Source organism: Humulus lupulus, chromosome 9, assembly GCF_963169125.1.
Source record: "Humulus lupulus chromosome 9, drHumLupu1.1, whole genome shotgun sequence".
Classification (NCBI taxonomy): Eukaryota; Viridiplantae; Streptophyta; class Magnoliopsida; order Rosales; family Cannabaceae; genus Humulus; species Humulus lupulus.
The window spans coordinates 184,007,917-184,020,623 of NC_084801.1; positions in this window are offsets into that span (position 1 = coordinate 184,007,917).

Here is a 12,707-nt window from a genome sequence, read left to right on the forward strand (position 1 = left end):
GGGTGACACTTAGCTTAGACTAACCTAGTTGGACTGTAACTCCTCATTAAATGTTTCAGTTAACTAAGAAGTAGAAATTAGTTCCAGTATCCACTTTTAGGTAATCCCTTTATTTTTTATCTACAATTTTTAAGTTTAACATAATACCCATTATTTCAATCAATATACCTATTATACTCTTATAATATGTGGATACTGTTTTTAGAAGAGAACCATGTGGTGAAGGGTATTTTTGGAATTGTCTGTGATAAAAATGGGTAGAACTAAACTGAAAATATTTATAAGGTAATTTTAGGTAAGAACTCATTAAACTGACTAATTTTTAACTTATCCCAAACTATAAAGTCCACACTTCTGTATCAACTAGACTACTATAGATACTAAATTCATAAACAAAAGAACACTAAAATTAAATAGAGTAGATAAAGAACTATTTATTAACCCATATTTTATAAAAAATTAAATTAAATAATATAAGCCCAAATAAAAGTCAAACAATTATAAGAGTAGATGATGGGCCTATTATTAGATTAAAATACAATACACACAGCTGTAGATCAATTAATATGGTTGTTAGTTTAAGCAAGGTTGGCCCAAGTGAATGTGGCTTATGTCCTTTTCTACTTGGTGACATTGGCTCATGTCTCCTGATAAAGACATTAAGACTCAATGTAATGGTAAGTTGTGAACTTTGGTACTAGAAATAGTGAAGTTTGGTTCGATTTTGGGGATATTTATTGTACAATGAACCGGTTTTTATATCCAATGAGCAGTGAAATAATGTACAACTTAACTTAACTACCTCAATCTGTTATAGTGAAGAGAAGAAGTTTGTTCTTACTTACTCAATAGGCAAGGCAAGAGGTAGTTTTGAAATTGTCAGTGTTCTTTACTCTCACTCACTCCCCAATAATAAATAGTAAACCAAAATTTCACCAATACCAAGTCCAGTATTAAATATTATTGTTATTAATGAATGAATGCCAACCCCAAGAGGGAAATTTCTGTTCATCTCTATCTCAATCTCAATCTCTCTATTTATTGATTTGTAGACAGACAATATGCACTGAATAACTTCGGTTATTGGGTCCACTAGTCTATTGTATTTGTATAGACAGTGTTGACAATGGGAAAACTCTTCAATTCTGGCTTGGAATTTGGACCAACTTCAAATTTTAAAGGCACTCTCCTCACACACACACACACACACACAATACGTGACTTGTTCATTGTTGGCCTAGACTAAGCCTAAGCCTAAAGCTGGTAATAATTTTAGGGTTCTACATTGTTCTTTTATTTTTATTTTTTATTTTATTGTACTTTAAATACTTTATTCTACTTCCCTTTTAAAAGACATGAAGCTTTCCAATAGGTATATTACTCGTAGCTCTTGAGCTCTTGTCACAAGGAAAAGTACAATACAATGACCTAAAAGTTGCCTTTGGTTTTTGTTGTTTTTGGATCTGGGTGAGTGTGTGGTTTTCTTTCTTTCTTAAAATGTGGGCTGATGTAGCAAATTTATGTAAGAGTTACTCTAGGGTTATGTTTGGTGAGTTACACTAAGGGGTGTTTGGTACGAGTTAAAGTGAATGTAAGAATGAGAATCTAAAACACTTCTTATGTTTGGTTCAAATTTTTAAGAGAAAAAATTAATAATTTTCGTGGGCCCCACATATATTTTAAGAGTAAAGTTAATCATTTTATACGCTTGAGTTTAATATTACTTCAATCCTAAATCCCTGTACATTTTTCAAAGTCACTCAACTACTCAAAACAAACACCCCTAAGAATTACACTGAATTGTAACGAATTATCTTAGTATTATATTGTATTTGGTGCAATTTAAAACTAAATAAAGTATAAAATATTTTTTAATAAAAATAATTTTAAAATAATATAGTCCCATGGACTATTGTGGTATTAATCAAATACAATATTATTTTTTGGCAGAAGTTTTGCATCACACTATATACTACATTTATACAATACATTTTTGGTTAGTGTTGGTTGCTACCTGACATGAGGGTTAAACGTAATATTTTTAGTGAAGTTCAGTTATATGCAGCAAGTATTTTTAAAGATAGGAAAAATATTGTAAGAACTTCATTTATGTGAACTTAAAGATGGTGCTGCTTCTCACTGGAGTTGGAGTTTTTCCTTGAAAAGTTCATAAAACGGATGAGCGCATGACCATGATAAGTGCTAAGTAAGAAAAGTAAGAAAATGAGTAGTCAAGTGGAGGTGTGTGAGGTGTTACCGGTTTTGTCACTAGGGGTACTTGATTCAATCTTTAAGACATCAATCACTTCAATAAGGCTTTGTAATGTTTTCACTAAGGTAAAATTTAAATCGAAAAAAAATAAATTATTTTTGACTAAGTGAGGGAATGTTAAGATTGATTAAATATAATAGTTAAATAGTCTTACACAGGGTGGTGCAAAACACTAAGCAAAAATATAAATTGTTATTGTTGACCTTGATAATTGACTTTTATGGGTCTAAAATGATACAATGAAATATCTAAGCTTATACTAAAAGTTTGAAATCATTTGAAAGTGTTTAAATGCGTTTTTGGACACCTTAGGCAGAGAAATGATGACATGTCTCCTGATAGGTGGCGACATGTCGTCATTCCTACGCATAAGGTGTCCAAAAACGTTCTTTAACACTGAAAACAAAAATTCTAAACAAAGTTGCATTAATACGAATCTAGCTCGATCATAATATTTTTCTTACAATAACTTTTAACACAACACCTATGGATCCCATGAACGATGAGATACCTATTTTATTATTGGCAAGATACTATATTGTTACAGGGTAATGTTGTTTATACTCATTAGGCCAGATCAACTTACCAAAGGTTGGTTCTAGAAAAGTATAGGATGAAGTTGAATCACCTAAAGTGTGTGATAAGTGTATACAAATACATTTTTCTCTGATTTCAATTGATAAATAAAATAAATTTTAATTAACTATTTTCATGATCTTAAAGCAAAATTAGGTTAAATTGAAAATATTTTGTTTTGATTATATTTGTATTATTTTTCACATTAGGGGAAATTATGTGAAAAAAAGATGGGAAATTTACATAAATACCTTAAAAATGCAACTTTATTCCAAAAATACCTTAAAACAACTTATTTACACATATATTGTGTCATGTCATCATATTATACCGGATTTTGAAAAAAAAAAATTGAGAAACCCTGCTTTTTTTTTTTTCTTTTTTCAGGCTGTAAAAGTTTTTTTAGTTGCTTACGATATTGATAAGATACTGATTGATTGCTTTTTTTTTTATATATAAAAAATTTTATTTTTAGATCATATTATTTCATATACATTTTGGTTACCTCCAAAAATTATTTGTAGACATTTTAATATACTAATTAGTTATTTTTAGGTTATATTATGATATCTTATTATTTAAGATACATTTTGGTAACCTTCAAGCTTATTTCAAAAACTAATTAGTTGTCATTTAGTAAAACAAGTTACCATATAACTTATTAATAACAATTAATTTAGTATACTACACAAACTTTTAAGTGAAAACTTTTTAGTCACTCATGTAATTAACATGTCTTATTATTTAAGATACTTTTATGTTACTTTCAAGCATATTTTAGAAACTAATTAGTTACTATATAATATAAAAAGTTACTCTTATAATTCCAAATTTACAATACTATTTAGTATACTTCACAATTACTTTTAAAAGCTACATTTTTGTTGTATTTAAAATAATTTAAGATACTAATTAGTTACCTTTGATATAAGACTAAATTTTTGGGTATGAAACAAATTTAAAGCAACCAACTAACTTAGTGAGTTACTAAGAGTTTTCTTGTGTTCTATTTAAAAGTTACCAAACAATATCTTAAAGAATCTATTTTAAAAAGTTACTTGAAATGCTTCCCAAAATAGCTTTAAAGTTGTTTAGAATAACATATGATATCTTTTAAATGTGAAATAAGAATACTTCTTGGTATATTAAATTTTATTTAGGTTTAAAATTTAGTTACATTTTGGTTAACAAACTGTAAAAAAAAAAACTAAAAGGTTGCTTTTGATTATGGTCAATTTCTCCAGCAACGACAAAAAAATATATACTTCCTATATATCAAAATGATCATCTTCAGGAGTAGGTCGTGATGGTACAACTTTTGAGCCCAATTAACCAATTGTGTGACTAGACAAAGTTTTTGAAGTCATGTAGAAGAGAGATGCCTTAGAAAAAAAGCCAAAAACATGTCAAATACTAAATAAAACGTTACATTATATTAAAAAAACGACAAATAAAACATGCTGAAAGTATAAATTAAATGGACTATGGTATTTTTGTAGATAAGCTAAAAATATGGTGTAATCTGTAAATTTTTCAAAAAATGAAGTCCAAACAAAATTTCATTTCAGCAAATAAGCAGGCCCAATTCATTCTCTATCCAATTCAGACTCAATTCAATGTTCAGCAAACCACCTACTCATTCAGTTTAGTTACATGTTATTTATATAGTTTTATATAGGGTGTAACATATTTTCTAATTAAACTCCTCTTAATTTTTTTTTCATACCCTTCTTAAATTTTTAATAATTATAATATTATCTATAAAATTTTCTTCCCACACCCATTTATATTATTATTACTAAATAATACAAATATTATTACAACAACTATCTCCTAAACAAAACTAAAACTTAAATCATTGTCACTAACTTAAAATACTCACGATGATCAATGACTTCATATCATGATTAATATTTTTTCTTTTACATCTCATTTTCATGACTTAATGACTTTTCTTTTCCCTTTATGTTTTTATTTAGTATTTTTAATAATGTCAATCTTGAGTGTCTTGTTGTTATCATATACAATTTTAAGAATGAAATATAACAAAAAAGTTCATACATATGATACATACAATAAAATACGGAAAAAAAACTCATTATAATTAAAATCTTTAGCATCTCCACATCCAAATTGATATTCATATTTATATTTTGTTCATTCATTACATTTTTTTTAGAGTTGTTTATAATTATAATTGTTTTATGATATTTATGTCAATTTACATTATTATGTTTGTAAATGACTAATTAATTACCCGTTAATAATCAAAAGGGCGAGGGGAGAAAAAAAGTGTGTGCCAATAATCACACACATTTATATATAATAGGTGTGTAATGCACGTTTGCTTAACTTTATTTATAAAATATATTAATTATTTATATTAAGTTTTTATGATTGATATATAAATTTTAAATAAATAAATAATATTATATATAAAATAATGACATAAATATATTAAAAGAAAAATTAAATCAAAATATTGTTTGTTTTTTTTTAAATAATACAATAATATTTTAGATCACAAACTATCTTATTCGGTATAAAACATTCATAATATTATTCAAATCACACATCAATGATTGGAGAAGAAACTTCTGTATTCTTGATAGAAGATAAATGTTATTCTAATTTCTTATTTAGTTACACATTCATATTATCTGTACACAAACGACACTTATATATAATGTATTTATTATTATATATTATTGTAATAATAATATTTTATAACATATGAATACCCCTTAAAAATATTCTTGCCTACATTATTGTTTTATAATTAATAAAAATAATTATATTATCTATATTTTCTAGATATTATCAATTTTTATTATGTTTATGCTTTTTTATTTCATACATTTTTCTAAAACTTAATAATTTATATAGAGTTATTTATGATTAAAGTTGCATTATAGAAAAAAATTACAAAATAAAAATAAATATGTACATGATAAATATTGATGATCTCGTATTAGTTCAGTTATTAAAAAAAAAATATATATAGGCTAGAATTTTTTTAATAAAAAGTTAATTTAATTTGAAAAATTAAATAATTTTTAAAGTGTCATAAAAAAATATAATTTTTTAAGTGTCGTGTTGTCATAAATTAAGTGGTCCAAATTTTTTAAAGATTAATTCACCATTTTTTATATTTTATTTATGTATTGTGAAAGAAAAAAAATAAAAAAAATATTTAGGAATCTAAATGATTCGATCTAAAAATGTTGGAAAGCTAACTATTACAAAATCAACTTTCGACTTTTCCATTTATTTTGGGCACAATTTCTCTCATAACACATCGGCACCAACTTCATCAACGAAGAGCCTAGCCATGTAATATTCCAAGGGAACTTTTAAAAATTATGACTTTTGTGCCATCAATGTGCAAAAATATGAGAATTATATTTTTCTTAATTTGTATAAGAAATTTTATTAAAGAAAAAATTAAAGTATGAGAAACACAATTAGTAGCTAACTAAAATTTGGAAGCTAAAGTTAAACCAAAACACATCACCCAACACATGGTTACTATTGTAAACTTAGCTTCCACTCTTCTCTCTCTCAAACTCCAGCCACACAAACCATTTCTCTCCCAAAACTCATTCACACAGACTCATTCTCTCTCCAAAACCTAGCCGCATTATCCCCTCCAACTCCGACAATCCCAACCGCGACCTCATCCAGCACTGACGACCATCCATTCGAGAGCCCCAACCGTTCGAGACCCCAGCTCCGCCCAAGCCCCACAATCTGAACCCAAGTGCGAATTCACACCTCCTCTGTGGCGTAACTTTGAGCCCATCCGCACGGCAACCCACACCTAGGTGCGAACCACCCTCCTCATCTCCTTCTCCGTTCTCGATCTTGAGATCAAACGTCACATGTCTGCAAACCGACCCTGAACCCAGCACTCCAAGCCGAGAACCAAGAACCCGAAGGCTCCACCCTAGCCTCGTCACACCCAGGCGAGTCTCAGCCCCGACTGCCTGCCCATTTTCAGATTTGAATTTTTTTGATTTTCGTGGTGATGCAAGGAGGTTGTCAGAGTGGAAAGTCAGCAATGAGAGGCAGGCGCCGACTAGGGTTCTTGATGAGGGAAGAGAATAAGATGGGAGAGAGAGAAATGGGGTGGATCTTTTTTTTTTTTTTTTTTCATCTTCAGGTTTGTGGTAATTGGTTACCTTCCCGTTCTTTTTGTGTATATTTCTGGGAGTAACTGGTTACCTTCTCGTTCTTTGTGTGTATATATCTGGGGGTAACTGGTTCATTATGGTAACTGGGGTTAACTGGTTCATTATGATGTGTGTGTATATTTCTGGTTTCTTCATGGTAACTGGTTACCTTCACATTCTGATGTGTGTGTATAATTTTGGGTTCTTTATGGTAACTGTTTACCTATGTTACTAAAATCATTGCTACTTCTTCTTCCTTTTTTTAATGAAGTGTTCTTCCTCTTTTCCCTTCAAATTTGATATTTTTTTTTCATATTTAATATGAGTAACCCCTTACCCCTCTTATGGTAACTGGTTACCCATCTTATGACAGAAGGTTACTCCTTTCAGGGTAGTTGTTTACCCCTTCTGGTATATGTTATTTAAACTAGCTGTAGGGTTTTATTTTTACATAACTATCAAAGATCAATCAAGTAACTGGTTACCTTATCCAGGATTTGTAAAAAGAAACGTACAATCGAAAAAATAGGAAAATAATGTTTATAATAAATAAAAAAAATAATAAACACAATTCATATTACAAAAAAAAAATGCAATACAACCAAAGAAAAATTTAATATAAAAGAACAAATAAGATAAAAAAAAATAATAATCAAATTACAAACACACCCTTCCACAAAAGTAAAAATTCTTAAAAAAAAGCCATAGATTAACATTTTTGAAAAAAAAAGATATATTTTTGCAAACTCTATTAAAAATCCCATATAAATTGTAATTTCGTTATATTCCAAAAGGCTCCAAACTTTCAAAAACCGGTCTTCTTTTCTTGTTAACATTCGGCCCAACAGTAATGGGCAGCAACTTCAACTGCTTCATAAGCAGTTCGGTCCTGCAATGGCCCGATTTCATTAAGCTTAAGTAATCAAACACTATAGCAACGGTGCCCCAATTCACTTCAGCTCCAAATCAAAGCACACGATTGAGTCACATCATTAATGACATCTTATTTTCGACATTGTAAATTATTCGGGATTTTCTTAAAATTTGTAGAATGCTCTAAATAACTACATTATACATGGTCATTAAAAATGAATTCGTCGAAAATACTTCCTGAGCCAAAACACACTAGGTGATTGCCCTGGTGTGGCCCTTTTTTAGGGGGTGCACCCGAGAATTTGCCTAACTTCAATATAGATTTAATGTCAGAAACAAATATAGATGCATGGACATTGGGAAAAAAATGCTTAAGATAAATAGTTTAGGGGAATTCTCCAGTGCACCCCGCAAAAAGAGGCACACTGGTGCACCACCTAGTGTTGTTGGCTCATTAAGTATTTTCGGCGAATTTTTTTTATGACTGTGTACATTGTAGTTATTTAGCGCCCCCTGCAAATTTTCAAGAAATTCTGAATAATTTACAATGTTGAAAACTAGGTTCAAAATAGGTTGTTGCATGAGTGACTAATTTTTTTCTACGCGTGGAAGGCAAAATAGGTCCATGCAATACTTCAAACGTTGGGGTGTCGGCGGAACCTTCATCATAATTAAAATCAAACAAACACTCATATGCATATATTTCATCCTCAACAATAATGTTGTGCAATATGATGCATGCATACATAATATATTTGAAAACATATCTTTGCCAAAAATGCGTCTGTTCTCGTACAGTGATAAAACGTGAAGTACTCCGAATGCTTTCTCAACATATTTGTATACCACTTTTGGGCATCATGCAAATAATTTTCTTTTCTCTCCTTAAGGCAATGATATTATTTTGACAAATACCCCACTCTCGATAGATTTCATTTGCTAGATAGTACCCCTTGTTGTATTCTATGCCATTTTTTGTAGAGTCGGGTCTAGGAGATTGCCCCTGTAAACAGTATAATATTCACAGACTGCATGCCATAAAATGTGGGAAAATGGGTATATGCTAGCACAACATGCAAAAAAAAAAGGAAGAGAAAAGTATGATGGTGCGAAATTTTTGGTGATTCATTAATTTTTTTTATTTATCTTTTGATTGTCTTTTAAAAAGTTTAAGATACCTATTGGTTATCTTTTAAATAATACTTTAAATTATATGGTAACTTATTATTGTAGTACTATTTGGTAGTTTATTAGTGTAGTTATTATTTGGTAGGTTATTAAGATACCTACCACCCTCTGATCTTGGGGTGGTCGGAGCTTGCTAGAAAATAATGCAGTTGAACTTCATAGTGGCGCGACTTTTGTTTGATGTGTACTGCAACAACGTCCGATTTCGTTTGGTGGTGAGATTTTGACGGAAAGCTTGTTGGTAATTGTTTTTCCCATCTGGCTGGCACATGTGGTGGTCAACGACGTATTGGTCAAAATTTAGGTTCACTACTACAAAATTGGACTTTCTCCGCAGTTTTTTTCCTGAATAGACTGCGGTTTTTAGGAGCATTGGGTATCACAGTGTAATCGGGTGCAGAGAAAAGTCCACGAAAAAACCGCAGAGAAATAAGACTTTTGTTTGTGGTTTTTGTAAAACAACCATAGAAAAAGAAAGACTTTTCTCTGCGGTTTTCTTAAAAAAATCTCAGAGGAAGGTCTTGTAATTTTTCAAAACTTTGAACAAGCATAATTTTGTGCTCAGTGGTCCATTTTGGGGTTTTGTTTGTTTGTTTAAGTTGGATATTTTTTCGATATCTATCCAGCTGCAAACAAATAAAACCTGAAAAAAAAAACCCTTTCTTAGGCTTGGTCACCGAAAGATCTGAAGAAAAAAAAATATTTTTTTTAGCAACCAAATCAATGATTTATGAAAAACCTCTCAAAATTTTGATTTTGATTTTGCTATTTCACACAAAATAAACTCTAAAAATAATGATGAAAAACAAAACAAAAAACTATGCAAACAAAGATATATAGATCATTACCTATTTTGAAGCTCAAGAATACAATGTATGGCAAAAAACGCGGTGAAAATAGGCCATTTTCAGACCAAATCCTAACCATTTTTACTACAAAAAACCTGAAAATTGACAAATATCAAGCATCTACTTCAGTTTTTAACTAAGATTTCGCTAAAAATAATGATGAAAAAACACTAAGATTAAGGTTGAAAGAAGTATCGCCGTCGCTAGAGAAGTTTTTCGGGAAACGAAATATGCGAACCTTGTGGGGAAGATTGGGCTGATATATAGGTCTGGGAACCTTTTCTTCGCGGTTTTCTTAAGAAACCGTAGAGAAAAGTCTTGTAATTTTTCAAAACTTTGAACAAGTGTAACTTTGTGCTCAATTGTCCGTTTTGGATGTTTTTTTTTAACTTGGGTATTTTTTTGATATCTATCCAAATAAAAGACTATTTTATTTTTATTTTTCTCTGCACTTTTTTTTTAAAAACCACAGAGAAAAATAGTGCAATAACATAGTACCTAAAAGTCCTTCAAACCTTTCATCTGCGCTTTTTATTTAAGGTTGAAAAAAAAAACGCAAAGAAGTCCTATATTTGTAAGAGTGGTTAGATAGTGTCAATGTGTAGTACAAGGAAAAAAACTTGGAATTTCAGTATAGAAGAGCTCGATATTTCTGTAAAAAAGTGTACCTACATTATTTTTGTATATAAAATGCTTGAGGCAATGCTAGCTAGATGTAATAATCTCCTATTCTTACTTGACATGCACTCTTAACGGTTACTACTCATGGATGATTACTTTAATATTAACCATTGAATTAAAATCAATGGTCCATATTTATAGTTAATTAATATTTTTTCAAATAAATTTTGATTTTTTCAAATTTTTGGAAGAATTACCTGATGAAAAATGTGTATTTATTATGAAAATATAATATTGTAAACTTTTCATTTTTCAAAAGCATGTTAAATTCTAAATATAGCTAGTATTTCTTATTGGTTGGAAATACTATTAATTATGGGGAAAAAAACTAAATTTGAAATTAATGTAGAAAAAAAATATTTACCTGTTGGGAAATTGCTATACCAAGACAGTATGTTGCTACATTATCATAATTATTAGTACCATTCTATGAGTATTAACCATTAACAAGTCTTCTGAAGTATATATATTTGTATATGTACCCACACTAGGTAATAATTATTAGTTTATTTACAAATATATTCAATTAATATCCATAGTATAAAAATTAATGGATTGAGACATTTATTAAATGGTTTTAAAAGCAAAAAATTATTAAATAATTTTAGAAAACAGGCATTTACTTTGAAGACTTTAAAAAGAAAGGGGTCCATCTCTAATAAAGGTTTCATTTTCAAATTCATCAATCAAATGAAAATGAAAAAAAAAATGAAAAGATCAGCAAATAAACAATTTATTTTATTTTATTTTTTACTTCACTTTTTCTTGAAGGAAACTATGTGCAACTTAGAAGCAACTCTTGAAAACTCATTTAACACTTAAAAAAAACAAAAACAAAAAAAATATAGAATAAGGACAAGGAAAGCAAATATATTAGTCAGCTTTGTTTATTATGCAAAAACTGTCATATAAGATAACAAAGTTGGATGACCAAAATAGATATATATATATATATAGATATATATACAAATAAATATATATAGGTGAAATTATGATCATCTAACAATGGGAATTACTTTTGAGATCTTTTATTGGGTTCTTTACAAATAAAAGTATCACTTCTATTGAGAGAGATTAACTAAGAGTGACGTTTATACGTAAGGATGACTATATTATAACACTTTTGATAATGTTACATTATATGATAAGCAAAGCTATCAAGTAAACGTCATGATAGCTCAGACTCATATATAATAATGTTTGTTTTTGTTTTACATAATATTTTTCTTTGTATAAAGGAAAATATATATAATATACTCATTAATGTAACATGTCACTATATAATTAACTTTTGGCTCGCCGTTGGCGGCCAACTACTAACCAACGTTATAGCTAAAGTTAGATCACATTTCTAACTTTCTCACCAGTCTACTATTTTTCAACTTTTCATACTTTGTCAATTTATATTAGTTAACTTTTAGCCAATGTAATTTCATCAACTAGTGTGATATACCCATAGATGATTATGTAACATGAATCATTAAATCAATGATCTATATTTATAATTATTAATTAATATTTTTAAAAATAAATTTTAATTTTTTTTAAATTTTTAAAAGGCTACATGATTATATGGCAGTATTAAAAAAATCTTATTTAAGTATTATATATGAAAATACAAAATTAATGTAGAAAATATATATTTATCTATTGGTGACTTGCTATATCAAATCATTATGTTGTCACATAATCATAATTGTTAGAACTTATTTATGGGTAGTAACCATTGAAAAGTCTTCCATATATATATATATATATATTCTTAAGTCAAGTGACGTTTGGTTCAGCGGAATAGAATTAGATTGGTAATTGAATGAAATAAGAATAGTAATAGAAATTATATTATGATGTTTGATTTTGTTTTTTGGAATAAACATTAGAATTAAAATTCTTTTGTTTGGTTTGGTGTACGAAAAGAATAAAATAAGTTGTGTATTGATAAAAATTTCCCTATTTTTATTTTCTCTAATATTATTTTGAAAAAGTTTTCTTTCCAATGGTTTGGGAGTGGAATGAAAATTCTAATAAACATAAGAATTATTATTCTTATAAAATTCCATTATCAAGCTTCAAACTCCAAACCAAACATAGGAATAT